A 15029-nucleotide genomic window follows, 5' to 3' on the forward strand; every position below is an offset into this window, starting at 1 on the left:
TATAACTCTTTTAAATAAACAAATTCCAAGTTCTTAAATAGTCCTTTACAGATAGTTATTTAACCCAACTCTGGTTTTATTGTGAAAACTGTTCTTGTGAATCCATTCTGTATATTCAAAAACATTAAAAGTCATAATCTTGATTTTTAAAAAATAGTAACAATGCATTAAACATACATTTCCAGAATTCAGCATTCAAAATAATAAACTGTCCAAGAAAACAACAGCAATAACAGTAATAATAATATGTTGATTTACTCTCACTCTCCTAACTTATTACAACAACTCACTCAAATACACATCCAATTTATACCCACAGGCAAATACACAAATAACCCCAAGGCCAATGCCCCATTACAATGCATATGACTCTAAGAAGTGCTTTCAAATTTCCTGGAACTTTTCCTCAGGAGATGTTTTTGTTTTCCCATTTTGAAATATCTGACACTTTGCCAACATCGAAGCTCCAAGAAGCCATGCTTTATCATATCCTTATCATACCATTTCCATTCTTTTGGAATGATCCCTAGTATTACAATTTCTGATGCAAAACAAAGTTAATATAGTATTCACAGCATTTTCTAAAAGCATGCATGTAGCTAGTCATTCCTTTTAAGAGAAGTATAAGTAATATTAACATGTGTCCCTAGGTGGGGCAGTAGAGTTATATTTCAGCCAGAGATATTGCATTCATTTAGAAAACTGAAGAGGAACATCCACAGCAAATGTGTTCATTTTTCATTCATACCATGGTGGGGATGGGGGAAAGGGGGCATATCTGATGGTCCTGATTCCCAAACTGCAATATTCTGTGACTGGCAAAGTCATTTCTGACAGTGAGTCCATCCATTTCTGTTGCATCTGCTGCTGTGTGGGATACGGTTGCACCAGGTCACGGAACAATGCCAGTGACATCACTGAGGACATGCTACACTTCTCCCCCCATCCTCCAATGCCCACAGCATTTGGTGACCTTTTAAAATTAAAAAAACACAAACCAACATCCAGAGGTTGAACACTTCCCTTCTGGACCACATGATCATGTATGCAGCTGATCTTTTAAAACGTGGTGTGCCCTACAGATGACCTCTTCATCTGCAGCAATATCCACCACTGAGTGGACATTTTGCCTTCTAGAAGTCGCTTTAATTTGACAGTTGTACATTCCCTCATCTCCAGCGAAGCAACCATGCATCCTTTGATTTTGGTTTTGAATGAACACAATTGGCACTTTCCTCAGTACTGAAACCATGCTTCATCCATACCAGGATGACAAGAAATAATATTTACTGGAAAAGGGTTCATAGATAGGAAATTTATGATGCAATACTTACAGCAAAGTCTGAGGGTTTTTTAAATCATCCTGACATGCTCATCATACCCTCTAGGTTCTCAGTTTTGCTTTATCAGTTTCTCTGCTTAATTACATGTGGTCAGCCACTCCCTGACATATTAGAACCCAGCCTACTCTGGCGAATTTGTTAAGAAAGCCTTTCACTATCATACTGTACCAATATGCCATGCCTACCAAAAGGCTCAGTCTTTCACACAGTGTTTGTCCAAGAAACAAGCAAGCTGAGGGGAAACTGTGGCAAGCAAGATCAAGTGCAAATTTAACAAAAAGGAACCAACCAAAGGTGGTTCTCTCATGGACTTGTAACTAGTTCTGAGATAGTGGTAGCTGGCCTATTTTGAAAATAATACTTTAGGCTTTCTTAATTTGGGCACCTAAAAAGAGAAATATGCATTCAATTATTGATTGTTTGTTTAACAAATCCCACCAAAACTATAATGCAGATTACAAGAATAAAATTGCCTTAATGAAAGAACGTTCCACTGTGACATGTGAGAGCCATTTCCCACAGTGCTGACTTCTGCACAGTACTGCAGGCATGAAGTGGAGTTGGGGGGACACACAGGGATGGAACTCCAATACTTCTTGGCTTCTCTCTGGCTGTGGGCATGGCCATGGGGTAGGAAGGCCATGGGGGCTCTCGTGGAGATTGGGGCTGTCATGGAGATCACCTGAATTTGCAACTGTACCTCTGAAGGACTGTGCTTCATTCAATGCTGGGAGGGAGGACAGAAAGAGAGAGAGAGAGAATGCCCTGTTTGGAGCTCTGGGAAGAAAGCACTGGGAAGGGCTACACTTCCCAGCAGTCTGTGCATACCTTCCAAGATGGTGTGGGGGCTCAAAGGGCTCTGTCTTCCTTAAAGGATCCCACTGACTCTGGATAAAGTACAGCACTGCATGGTGGGAACAGTTGTCCCTGCTTCAAGCTGTTGGGGTGGGGTGGGATTGTGCAGAGTATTCAGCCTCAAAGGAAGTTTCACACAGGCCCAACAAACAGTTCGTCAGGGAACTGCACTTAGGGTTGATGGGGAGACTGTCACTGGCCCTAGGCTCTTTCAGTGAATAACACAGACTTAGTCCATTATGCAGAAATGCATTCATCATTGTGAAGTTATAAGTGGCAAGTGGATATTGTTAGTGTACATAGTATGACATATGATGAGAAGTAATTACAGATGAGATGTCAGAAGTCTACAATTCCAACCCAAGACTGTATCAGGAGAACAGGTGTTATATGAATTATCCAACAAGCCCACACCATCACTCTGGTGCCTGCTGCATTTTGCACCTGCTGCAGTTTCCAGACTGCCTTCAAAGTCAGATCTACACAGAGAGCTTTACAGTTTTCTAGTCGGGATGTAACTGGAACGAGAGTCACTGAAGTCAAGTCCATCCTACCCAGGCAAGGCCACCGTCAAAACCACTCCGGGCCACATTCAAAACCTGGATATCCACAGAGTTCAGATCCAGGAGAAGTCCCAAACTGTGAACCTGCTCTTTCAGAGGGAGTGCAACCTGCTCAAAATAACATCCAGCATTTACTCCAGGATACATGGGAAGAATCCTGGGACAGCTTGCTCTAGGAATCTACAGTGAGGCAGCAGCGATATATCCTGAAATATGTATCCAATTTTATTTATTCATTCATTCAGTTTATATACCACCCTTCGTAAAAGGGCTCAGGGCAGTTTTTATTAAAATCAAAAACACAGAGAGGCGCTTCACACAGTCGGTGTGAAGTGCCGGAGGGGGCTTTGTGGGGAGAGCAGGCTTATTTATTTGTTTGCTTATTTATTTAACATATTTTTATACTGCCCCAAACTTATGTCTCTGGGCTTAGCCCACTAGGAACATAGGAACATAGGAAACTGCCATATACTGAGTCAGACCACTGGTCTATCTTGCTCAGTATTGTCTTCACAGACTGGCAGCGGCTTCTCCAAGGTTGCAGGCAGGAATCTCTCTCAGCCCTATCTTGGAGATGCAAGGGAGGGAACTTGAAACCTTCTGCTCTTCCCAGAGCGGCTTCATCCCCTGAGGGGAATATCTTGCAGTGCCCACACATCAAGTCTCCCATTCAGATGCAACCAGGGCAGATCCTGCTTAGCTATGGGGACAAGTCATGCTTGCTACCACAAGACCAGCTCTCCCTGCACATGATCAATAGGCAGCCCTGGGTGGCCGGATCGGCCGCCCACACGACTGCCAGCTCCATCACGGAGCCAGCAGGGGCTGTGGGGATCAGGGGTCACGGGGCCCCTGGAAGTTCCAGGATGCCCCGTGCGAGCGCATGGAGCATCCTGGAGAGATCCTCAAGCCTGGGAGGATTGCAGCCTCCCAGTCGGGGGTCTACTCTTGGGTTGCCGTGCGCCGCGGCAACACACGAGCAAAAAGATGAGGTCAATGGAGCGCTTGCTCCATCAACCTCATCTTAGGGAAGAGTAATTAGGCAGGCTAGCTGCCTTGGGAGCACTGGGCTCGCCTGCAAGCCCGGTGGTTCCCACGGTTCCTGGAGAGCGGGCTAAGCTTCCTTAGCCCGCTTTCCAGTGACCGTGAGAATAGCTTCATAGTGGCCATTCACACAACCTACTGGTCAGTCGAGCAGAGAAAAGGCTTCCCAAACCTTGCTTTCCCCACAATCTGTATTTTCCTGGTTGGGAGCACAGAGCACACTCCTACACAAACCATGTTCCATGCATCACAGAGAATCACGATCGTTCTGAGTTTGGGACTCATTGTCAGCCTCCGAGAATCCCACAGTATACTAGGGGATTCTCCCAGGGACTCTAGGCGCCGGTCTCTGAGTCAGCACCCACGCTGACACACGATCCCAGAGCCGAGGTTAAGAGTGCCTTTTGACCTTAGCCTCAGCTTTGAGCTGGCCTATGGCACTGGGTTTAGTGCCGCAGCCTCCACATGAATCCCAGCAGTTCTCATGGGCAGCCAAGCCCAGGCTTGGCTGCTTGTGAGAACAGCCTCACAATAAAACAATATTTAAAGAACACATTTGAAGATGGGTCTTTAAGGCTCTCCTGAAGGTCTCCAAGGAAGAAAATCTTCTCATATCTTATGTATCCTGGGGTAATATCCTGAGATCTTAAATTATTCCCTGCAAAGTTAGTATTAGCTGCTCAATGAGTCAGTCTCACAGAGGAGCCCTTGATGTTGTTAGGAGCACAGCCGGACTGGTGAATGGGATGGAAGCACTGAGCCTCCAAGCCTCGTGGGTGCGCTGCTTGCTGAGCAGTCTGTAACACAGGGTCTTTTCAGTGGTGGCTCCACAAGTTTAGAACTCCCTTGCCGGGGACAGTTGCCTAGCTGCTCCTTTCTTCCATTGTTAAACAAAAGCTGAAACCACCTTAAAATCTGTATTTTATTCAGCTATCTGTGTTTGACTTTTGTCTGCAGTTCTAGTATTTGAATAATTTTATTAGTTGGGTTGGTTTATTGCATTGTTTTAGATATGTTGTATATGTTGCACTGGGATTGTGGGTTTTTTTCACCTTGTGGTGACTTTCATCAGGAAAAGTGGGGTATAAAATAAATAAATGGCTAAGGCATTTACTTAATATTTTGCTTTCAAGCACTGTGAAAGATTGTAAGGTTTGTGGTTCAATGAGATCAGAATGTGTTTAATGTGGAAAGTCTGGGGCATACTTCCCCCCACAGTTCTCTGGGGTAGAAAAATGTCTAAAGAGCAGCTTGGAAGTGCTCTTGGATCCAGGCCTCACCCTGATATCTCAGCTGGAGGCTATGGCCAGGAGCACCTTCCATCAGCTTCAGCTTATTCAACAGCTGCGTCCATTCCTTGAAGTTAATGATCTCAGAACAGTGGTGCATCAGCTGGTAACCTCCAGCCTTGACTATTGCAATGCACTCTATATGAGGCTGCCTTTGTACATAGGTCAGAAACTTCAGTTAGTCCAAAATGCGGCAGCCAGACTTGTCTCTGGGGTAACCCAGAGAGACCATATTATGCCTGTACTTAAACAGTTGCATCGGCTGCTGATATGTTTCTGGGGGGGTGGGGGGACGGACAAAGTGCTGACTATTTTATTTGTTTGTTTGTTGTTTATTATTATTATTATTTACATTTCTACACTGCCCAATCCAACGGCTCTGGGCATTTTACAAACTAAAAACAAAATATAATCATTCAAAAATCAAACGTAAAACCATAAAATCTGAACATTAATTGTTTTAATAACAGTTCAAAACAGTTTAAAAACCCTGGAATCCCAGACCAAATAAATAAGCCTTAAGGATTCTCTTAAAGGCCAATCTATATATTTATTTCTCCTGGGTGTGCCTCCGAATGTGCGTCCCGGCACCCAGCCTGACTGGGCTGTTCCTGGACTGTGGAATACACTCCTGGCAGAAATCTGTAGCTTGGATTCATTCTTGGCCTTCGAGAGAGCCCTTAAAAAAAATTAAAACAAGATTACAAAAATACACAATTAAAATATTAAGCTAAAACATAAAAACATAAATATGATGAAAAAGATTTAAAATACAAGCATAAAATAACCTTACAAAATACAATATACAAAGAAGCAGCAATAGAGACAATCATATAAAAGCCTGAGTAAAAAGCCAGGATTTAACATGCTTTCTGAAAACTGTGATAGAGACTGAGGAATGGATACCCACCGGGAGAGCTTTCCAGAGTCTGGGGGCAGCAACAGAGAAGGCCCTGTCCTGAGTGCACAACAGCCAAGCCTCCCTCATTGTTGGCACCTGGAGCAGAGCCTCCTCCGATGACCTCATCAAGCAGGCAGAAACCCCTGGGAGCAGGCAGTCCTTAGGTATCCAGGGCCCAAACAGTTAAGGGCTTTAAAGGTCAAAACCAGCAACTTGAATTGGAACCGGAAACAAACTGGTAGCCAGTGCAGCTCTTTCAAAATATATGTGATGTGATCCCAATGGGCAGCTCGAGATAAAATTCTAGCTGCTGCATTTTGCACTAACTGCAGTTTCCGAATATTCCTCAAGGGCAGCCCCATGTAGAGCATGTTACAGTAATCCAGCCGTGATGTGACTAAGGCATGGGTAACTCTGGCCAGATCTGCCTTCTTGAGGAAGGGACGCAGCTGGCGCACTAGTCGAAGCTGTGCAAAGGCACCCCTGGCCACCGCCTCCACCTGAGCTTCCAAAAGCAGAGCTGGGTCCAGCCATACCCCCAAGCTGTGTACTTGCTCCATCAAGGGGAGTGCAACCCTATCCAGAAACAGTAGAATCTCCTCATCCCGATTGGCTCTTCTACTGACCAGCATTACCTCCATCTTGTCCGGATTCAATTTATTAGCTTACATCCAACCTATTACAGCCTCCAGTCCCTGATTCTGGACATCCACTGCCTTCCTAGGATCAGGTGACAAGGAGAGATAGCGCTGAGTGACATCAGCATATTGCTGACAGCTCAGTCCAAGTTCCGGGATGACCTCTCCCAGTGGTTTCATGTAGATGTTAAACAGAATGGGGGACAAGACCAAACCCTGCGGGACCCCGCAGACCAATGGCCACAGAGCTGAGCAATAGTCCCCCAGCACCACTTTCTGGACCTTTCCCCCAAGAAAGGACTGAAGCCACTCCAAAGCAGTACCTTCGCTTCCCATATTCGAGAGGCGGTCCAGAAGGATACCATGGTCGATGGTACTGAATGCTGCTGAGAGGTCCAGCAGAACCAATAGGGATGCAGTCCCCCTGTCTAGTTCCTGGCTTAGATCATCCACTAGAGCGACCAAGGCAGTTTCAGTCCTGTATCTGGGGCAGAAGCCAGATTGAAAAGGGTCCTGATACTCTGTATCATCCGAGACCCTCTGCAGCTGGGACGCCACCACATGCTCTATCACTTTGCCCAAAAAGGGAAGGTTAGGAACAGGTCTATAGTCATCCAGGTTGGAGGGATCAAGGGAGGGCTTTTTTAAATAATGGTCTTACCATTGCCTCCTTGAGGCATTATTTGTTTGGTCTGGCATTCCAAAGTTTTTAAATTGTTCTTGAATGTTTTTAACTGTTTTTAAATTGTTTCAAACTGTTATTAAATTTGTTTTAAGTTGATTGCTTTATATGATTGTTAGTTTTGTTGTTTTGTTGTTGTGTGCCCAGAGCCTTTGGATAAGGAGATATAAAATGTAATAAATAAACAATAAAAGAAACAAATAAAAAGGTAATACTAGTCTCTACCAATAAACAGCTGAAACACAGATTTGTCTCATATGAGCTTTTATTTGCTTTTAATCCTGTGTTTGGAACATAAATGTTGTCTGTTGTCTGTATTGCCCCACTCTCATTCTGTGCTGAAAGGTTCTGCATTTGGCTTTTATAACAGAATTTAATTCTTGGAGTACTTGTGTGTTTGGAAACCAATGTAAATAGTCCTGTAATATAGATCAGTTTATTCTGTTACCCTGACCAAAGTTTATCGCTAGTTTATGGCTTATGGTCAATTCCTGATAGTTAACACATTCACAAGAAAGGGGCATATAAGACATTTTCCTAATGTTCAGGAAGAAAAGCAGAGAAAGGCAGAATTTGAAATTACTTCAAGGAACTGCATCAAGCAAACCACAAACAAGTTAATTTATGTAAAGTTAATGTGATAGAAGATCCAGCAATAGTTAAAAGATACATTAAAAGATACATATTCACGTTACAACAGAAAGGGAGGGTGTTGCTAGTCATGAATGCTTAGCCAAAACAGCACAATCTTGATTCCATTGAATGTAAGGGCTGATAGGATTAAATCTAACATGTGTAAAGCACTTATGTACAACAATTCAAAGGGTTTTATATAAATTAACGAACCTGCAGTAAACTCATGCTTTTAACTACCAGTGAATTAATCTAGTGCTACTTCACTCTAGAGCATTTCGAGACAGACAGTTTGACAAGTATTGGACATGATATCCAACATGCATCATGCTGATTGCTACTAGTCCAGATGATTGTGGGACAGACTATGCAATCAGCAATGGAAATTGTTGCCGAACTGGGACTGAATCAAAGCAGACCAGATTGACCTAATTAGGCCTAAGTGAACCATCTTCCACTTCGGATTGTATTCAGCCCGATTTGATCTGCTTCAGTTCATCTTCTTCCATCTTCCCACTTCCCCCTGACCCTTTTGCTTACTGAGCACAGGCAGGACAGTTGCAGCTTCACTTTTAAAATGGCTTCTGGCAGGGTTTTTAACCCTCACCCCACTACATTCTTGGGAAAGGCACAAGGTGTCTTGGGAATCCCTTGAAAATATATCTATTCCCATGATACTCTGCACCTTTTCCAGGACTCCATGGCGGGGTGGGGTGGGGGGACACAGAGCCAGCAAGAAGTAATTTTAAAAGTGAATGCTCCATTACAGCCACTGCTCCCTCACTGCCAAGAGTGAAGCAAAGAGAAGTTAGCCGCAGGGGCGTAATTATAATAGGGCAAGGGGAGACAATTGTCTGGGGGCCCACTGCCTTTGGGGGAGGCCAGAGGCAAGTCACATGACTGACTCCCCCAGCTGTGCACCTGCCCGGGCTTCCTTCAGTTGTAGTCATCCTCCAAAATTGATGTGAGTGTTGAGACCTGCAGCTACCAGAACTACAGTGGGGGGGGGGCATTTTAAAATCTTCTCTCTGGGCCCACTCCAACCTTGCTATGCCCCTGGCTAGCCTATCTTCTTTTGCCTGTGCTGGATAAAGTAAAGATGTTTGGGGAATAGTGAGATGGGTAGTCAGAAGATGCAGTCCAGTTCAAAGCATACTCTTCAAATCAGGACAAAGCAAATGAACGCACCCCCCTTGCAGCACTGAATTAACTTGAGACCCGAAGCACCAAGGAGATCTGAAGCACCAAGGTGACCCCCCAATCAAAAAGCTGTTTGTTTGTTTTTTAGCACAGTCCTCTGGGTGACCTCTGGCGAATGAGCCCATTTGCAAATGGGGGTGCTGGAAAAAACAACCACTCAGCCAGTGACTCACTATATTGTCATCTCCTCCCATCCTCTCTTTGCATGTATGCACTTTCTCCATAAACCACACTGCTGCTGCCACTGGAAGGCAGCCACTAGAAGTGGGCTTCAAGGTCAGCCCTGGGCCCAGGCAATTTCCCAGCTTGGCTGATCCCTGATGCTGAGAACTGACTGAGACCACATCACTATACATGAAGGTATAAAACATACATTTATAGATGAAATCATGTTTAATGGAAAATGATTTGTATCAAGTCTGATACATGGAAGAAGGAAAAGGATTAACTGTGCCTGTGAATCTGATTGAACAAGGAAAAAAGTTTCATCTTGAGTGAAGGCTAGATAGTGATCTTTTTGTTGGATCCAAGCCTGGTAATTGGATTAGAAAAAGGGAAAGGGGAAAAAAAAGAGGCTCTGGGTTTTTGCAGCAGTTCAAGTCTGTCGTTTTAAGAAGAAAGGTCAGAAGGTGGCTTTACACGGATAGCCATATTGGAAATATATCATGAATCAGACTACTGTTATTTATCATATTGGTTGTTTCACATCCACACAGGAACTCATATTGATGCATGTGGCTGTCCTTTGCTGGTTGCCCAGAAGGCAGAGGCAGTCTGCAGGACCTTGACTCAGCACCAGTCATAGGCAGATGAGTCCTTAATACCTCTGAGCCCAGAGACCACCCTTGCTTAGCTCCACCTACCTGCCCGGAGGGTGGAAGCCTTAAAGGTGCATCTTCTGGATCTGCCATTCCTCATCAGCTCTGTCTGCTCTGGTTGAGTCGGTTATCAGCACTGGTCTGCAGATAATGAGGACATGATGGTATGGGAGAGACCAGTTCTGTAGCGGGCTCAGTTTCTGGGGGTGCTGTCCCAGGTAGTATCCTTAGTGGATTCCAGGTCTGAGGTCTCTCAGTTCCAGTCTGGTGTCACAATCCAGGACTGGGGCTAATGCTGATCCTGCCTCCTCAGCATCCAACTCAGTCACTTCACTCCTGTGGGCAGGAGTTGTGACAGGCTGGGCCATGGCGCTGGCAAACTGCAATTAATGGGCATTTATTCTACTGCTTTCTTAATCAGAGAAGTGTTAAAAACGAGACTTCCTGTAGAGGGGGGAAAACTTGGCATCCAGACTTTAACATTCTGTGAGTTGGAAGAGTTCAGAAGTGTAGATGATAAGAGTGTTGTGAATTGTATCCACATTAACAAAAAATAGCTTTGAAGGTTTTCCAACTGTTCTGTCACAATACATTGTTGCAGATTTTGAACAGACCACTTTACAAAGCAAAAACCTTGGCAATTATAAGATGTGGGAGGGATAAATAATAGTAACAGTTATTCAATGGGCAAAATTAACAGAATAAATAAACAAAGAATAAATTAGTTTACCATCTTATTTAATACATGGAACAATGAATGAAACAGAACTAGCTTCCATGGAAGCCTAAGCTTACTGTGAATGCACATTTTTTCCTATTGCATTCCTGTTCATCTATTACCTTCTCTTCTGTCCAATGTTAATTATCAGTGCCTCAGGGGACGGACTACTGTTTTGTTTCTTATTCTGTAAAGTGCCATGCACATTGATTGTGCTATATTAATTAATCAATCCTAGGTTCTTGTGACTATGGTTTAATAGGCGATTTCCCCTCAAATATAATTACAACTTAATATTAGAAGTAGAAAAATATAGTTTAATTGTAATCAACACTGTGCTCAGTATAATAATACAGTGTGATATTGTCCCCAATATTTTGTGGACTTCCCACATTTAGAAATGTTGAAGTGATGTATAGACTGAAAAGGAAGTACCAGTATTTCTTTACATAACAAATAAAACTGGCCTATGTTCAATTAATTTTTTTTTAAAAAAAAATCTTTTCATTAGTAGTTCTATTCATGAAAGAAATTTCATTCTTCCTTTGCCAGACCAAGTTCCTAGATCGAAACTTTGATCTCCAACACTGCAATTGACTATGCAGTTAAAACTCCTTGCTGCATTTCAGAGAGCAAGCTTGAATTTGGAGAGCTATTTAGAATCCAGTTGAGGCTTCTAACATCTGGGGAGGCATGGGAGGTAGTCTAGAATAAGTGCATGAGGTAGATGTTTCTACTCACAGTAACCAGTAAAGAAATAGGCATGTTTACATTTGAATGGCCATTGTGTAGGAGTTCTAACATTCCATTGTAATTAATGGGCCAGCTGTTGTTCCAGGCCACAGATAAGAGCACTGCATCAGCTGACTTTTAAACCATTTGTTCATGATTGTGGTCAAAACCACAAGGCCCAAAACAGAAAAATGAAGTTTGAATTTTGAAAAAATATCTTTCTGCCCATGGGCTGGTTGTGGTATTGCACAAAATATAGGGTTTAAATTTTTTAAGGCTGCTTCATTGCTGTACATAGTTGACATGTGCAGTCAATTATCCTTCTTGGGCAGGATCCAGATTAAGTTAGTCATAACTAAGGCCACTGAAATAAATGAGACATAATTAACTTAAATCTCAGTAATTTCCAATATGACAGTCATGACTAACTTTGTCTAGATCCTATCCATTATGTTTAAATGCCCCCACCTCTTTAGATAATTAAATTAAATATTAGTATTTTAAATATATTTTATACTAGCATTTGACTTGCATGCTAGTTTTAAAAAAATATTAAATGTTTAAATATTTTTAAAATATAAATATTTTATATTTGTAATATAATAATTATAATATTATAATATAATATTTTATTAATAACAATAATAATATAAAATATTTTATATTAAATATAGCAGGGGCTTTTATGACCCCTGCTATACTTTGTATATTCAGGGGCCCATGACAGCTCGGGGGGGGGGCAGGCTTTTGGTGGGGGAAAGTATAAGTAAACACTCCCTAGTTCTGCTCTGTGGTACCAATCAGGATTTTTAAAAGTGTGCAACCAGACACAAACATACAGCTCTAAAAAAAAGAAAAGTGCAGCTGTAAAACATTTGTACAGTTCAAAAACGCAAGTCATGCAAAAGTTGTATTATGTTAAATAATGTAAAAAGTGACTGAGAACAGTTGGAAAAATAAAATGAGTAGTCCAGCCTCTTCTAGAACACAGATCTGGATCAAGAATACCCATTTCACTTCCCCTCAGCAAAGGTGCTTCCCGCAGACTCCACTGCTACTCTGCAGACTGCACCACAGAATATAACACTTTTCTGCAATAGCTTATATTTTATATGCCACCTTTTATGAAAGCATATCCCAAGGCACTGTACAGGGAAAATTGTAGTAAACATTATGAGCCATAATTATTAAAACAATAAAACAAAATACAACAAAATAAAAACACAAATTCAGTAGGCAGAATCATCATCATCATCATGAGCAGCAGCAGCAATAAGGGAAATGGTAATGAATTCTATCTCATAAAGCAGACTGCGACCTGCTAAAGCTCATTCCACATGAACTAGTTAGGCATCCATACTGTGGCTTTGAAGCAGGCTGGTCAGGCTTCCCAAACGTAATTAATGTTTCAAGTTTGCGCATACATTCTTCAGTTTCATCCTACACATTTCCCACTGTCTACACCACATATAGCAGCTGTTGGATGACCAGTGGAGGCAAAGTATTGTCCTATAAACTCAGAAAATGATACATGACTGTGTGTGTCCCATCAATTTTGCAAAGCCTGGACCAACATGAACCAAATTGTATACAGTTGTAGGGACACATAGGGACACTTCAACGGCGTAGCTTGTGATGATGTCATCCACCCCAGTTCAAGATGGCAGGCGTGTAAACGTTTGAGGCGCAAGGGGGCTAACTTGTGGCCTGCCTGATTTGAACCTAATTTGGTACAGGTGGTACAGGTATAGGGACACATAGGGACAGCTCAAGGGCATAGTTTGCAATGATGTCATCCACCCTGATTCAAGATGGCGGACATGTGAATGTTTGAGGCAAGTGGGAACTGATTTGGTACAAATTTGGTACAGTTGTAGGGACACATAGTTTGTGATGATGTCATCCAACCCAATTCAAGATGGCAGACACACGAACGCCTGACCAATCTGGACCAAATTTAGTCCAGTAGAAGAGATAGTGAAAAGAAAGTAGGTAGATTAGTTCTTACTAGAACAACTTGTTACAAAACAGTAAAGCTGAGGTCTAATGCACTCATGAGATACATTGAATTTGATTGAACTTTCAGGTAAAGATGCATAAGACTGGGTTGCACAGTTGTGACTGGCTGCATGTAGTTACTTCCCAATAAACATGCATAGGATGATTAGGCTGTAAAGGTGTGTCCATGCTAGCTGTTTATAACAGAAGGTTTACTATGAACAAAACCCTTTGACTTAGAATTGCAGGCCTGCAAGACTGAATTAATCTGATGGTTTACCTGATTAAACACACTTTTAATCAGCCAAGCCATCTCTGATAAATCAAATAGCAGATTTATTATTCTCATTATTTGGCAAAATACAAGTGCTTGTAAGAACTTACTTTAGCAAGTGCTTACAAAAACTATAGATATAATTAGGCACTATTTTAGAAGCAGCAGCATTCTTTTCTCACATGGATGTCTTGTTCAAGGTGGATGACTGCTGTAACATGTTCCTTGCCTTTGTTCCCTTCAGAAGTAATGTTTTTATTCATATTCTTATGTATATATGTTGATTTAAATTATTAATCAACTGAAATGTGATTGACTAAGATTTCTTAAATTAGATTAGAGCTCTGTGGTGGGTCATTTGTGATTGTTGCTGAAGTAATATAGAAAATTAATTAAATTTAAATGCTATTCATTTAAATTAATCTTAAAATTAAATGTACATTTTATTCAATGCAGCCCTTGCCTTCAGTTTTATGAATGCAAAAAGGGGTAGGATTTAAGCATCACTCACAGAAACAGCATAGCCCTTAAGGTGCTCCCGGGATGTTTGTTTTCCTGTTGCTACAGACTCTTACTTTTACCAAGATACATAGTTATGTGTATTTATCTAACGTTAATCAGTTTTGATACTAAGCCAATCCTATCCATCCATAAAAATGTGAAACACCTATATTATCTGGGTGTGTCTTATATAGAAATTATTTTATTGGGGGGGAAGTGTGTGTATTTATAGATAAATTTACGTTTTGCTCAGCACATACATTCCTCCAAGTGCGGGCGGGGGAGACAGAACTGTGTTATTTTCTGTCACTCACATGTGGATCATCACCAGCAGGAAGGCAGAATAACTGGTGAACAGTCCACTACTTTTGGAAAATAAGCAGCAGCGATTCTGCAGACTTGTTCGCTATTAAGCCACCTTTATTTTCTCAGAGCGCTTGCAGCCCGATCCAGTGCAGAGCGAGACACGCCTACGCCCATGTATTTCAAACTTTTATTGGGTTTTTTAAAAACCGAAACTCCCGTTTCCATGGGCTTTGGCATTGCCAGCTTGCTTCCTACAGGATCTGGCTGTCAAAGGGCTTCTTCTTCCCTCCCTTTCCCTACCCCCAACCGGCTTAGCAACCTCCGCGCAACCTTTTAGGTCGTTGAAGTGTAAACTCAGAAAGTTTCCGAAGGCTGTGCAGGTAGCAACATGCCCGGAGCGCCGCAGTTGGCTGCGAGTGAGGCAACCACCGCCGTGTGTCAATATCACAGCCCTCCTCGGCACGGCGGCGCAGCACGTGCGTGACCTTTATATTTAAATTCCCCGTTTCACAAGAGGAGCAATAAAGGCACTCG

The sequence above is a fragment of the Hemicordylus capensis genome, chromosome 4 (assembly GCF_027244095.1).
Source record: "Hemicordylus capensis ecotype Gifberg chromosome 4, rHemCap1.1.pri, whole genome shotgun sequence".
NCBI lineage: Eukaryota > Metazoa > Chordata > Lepidosauria > Squamata > Cordylidae > Hemicordylus > Hemicordylus capensis.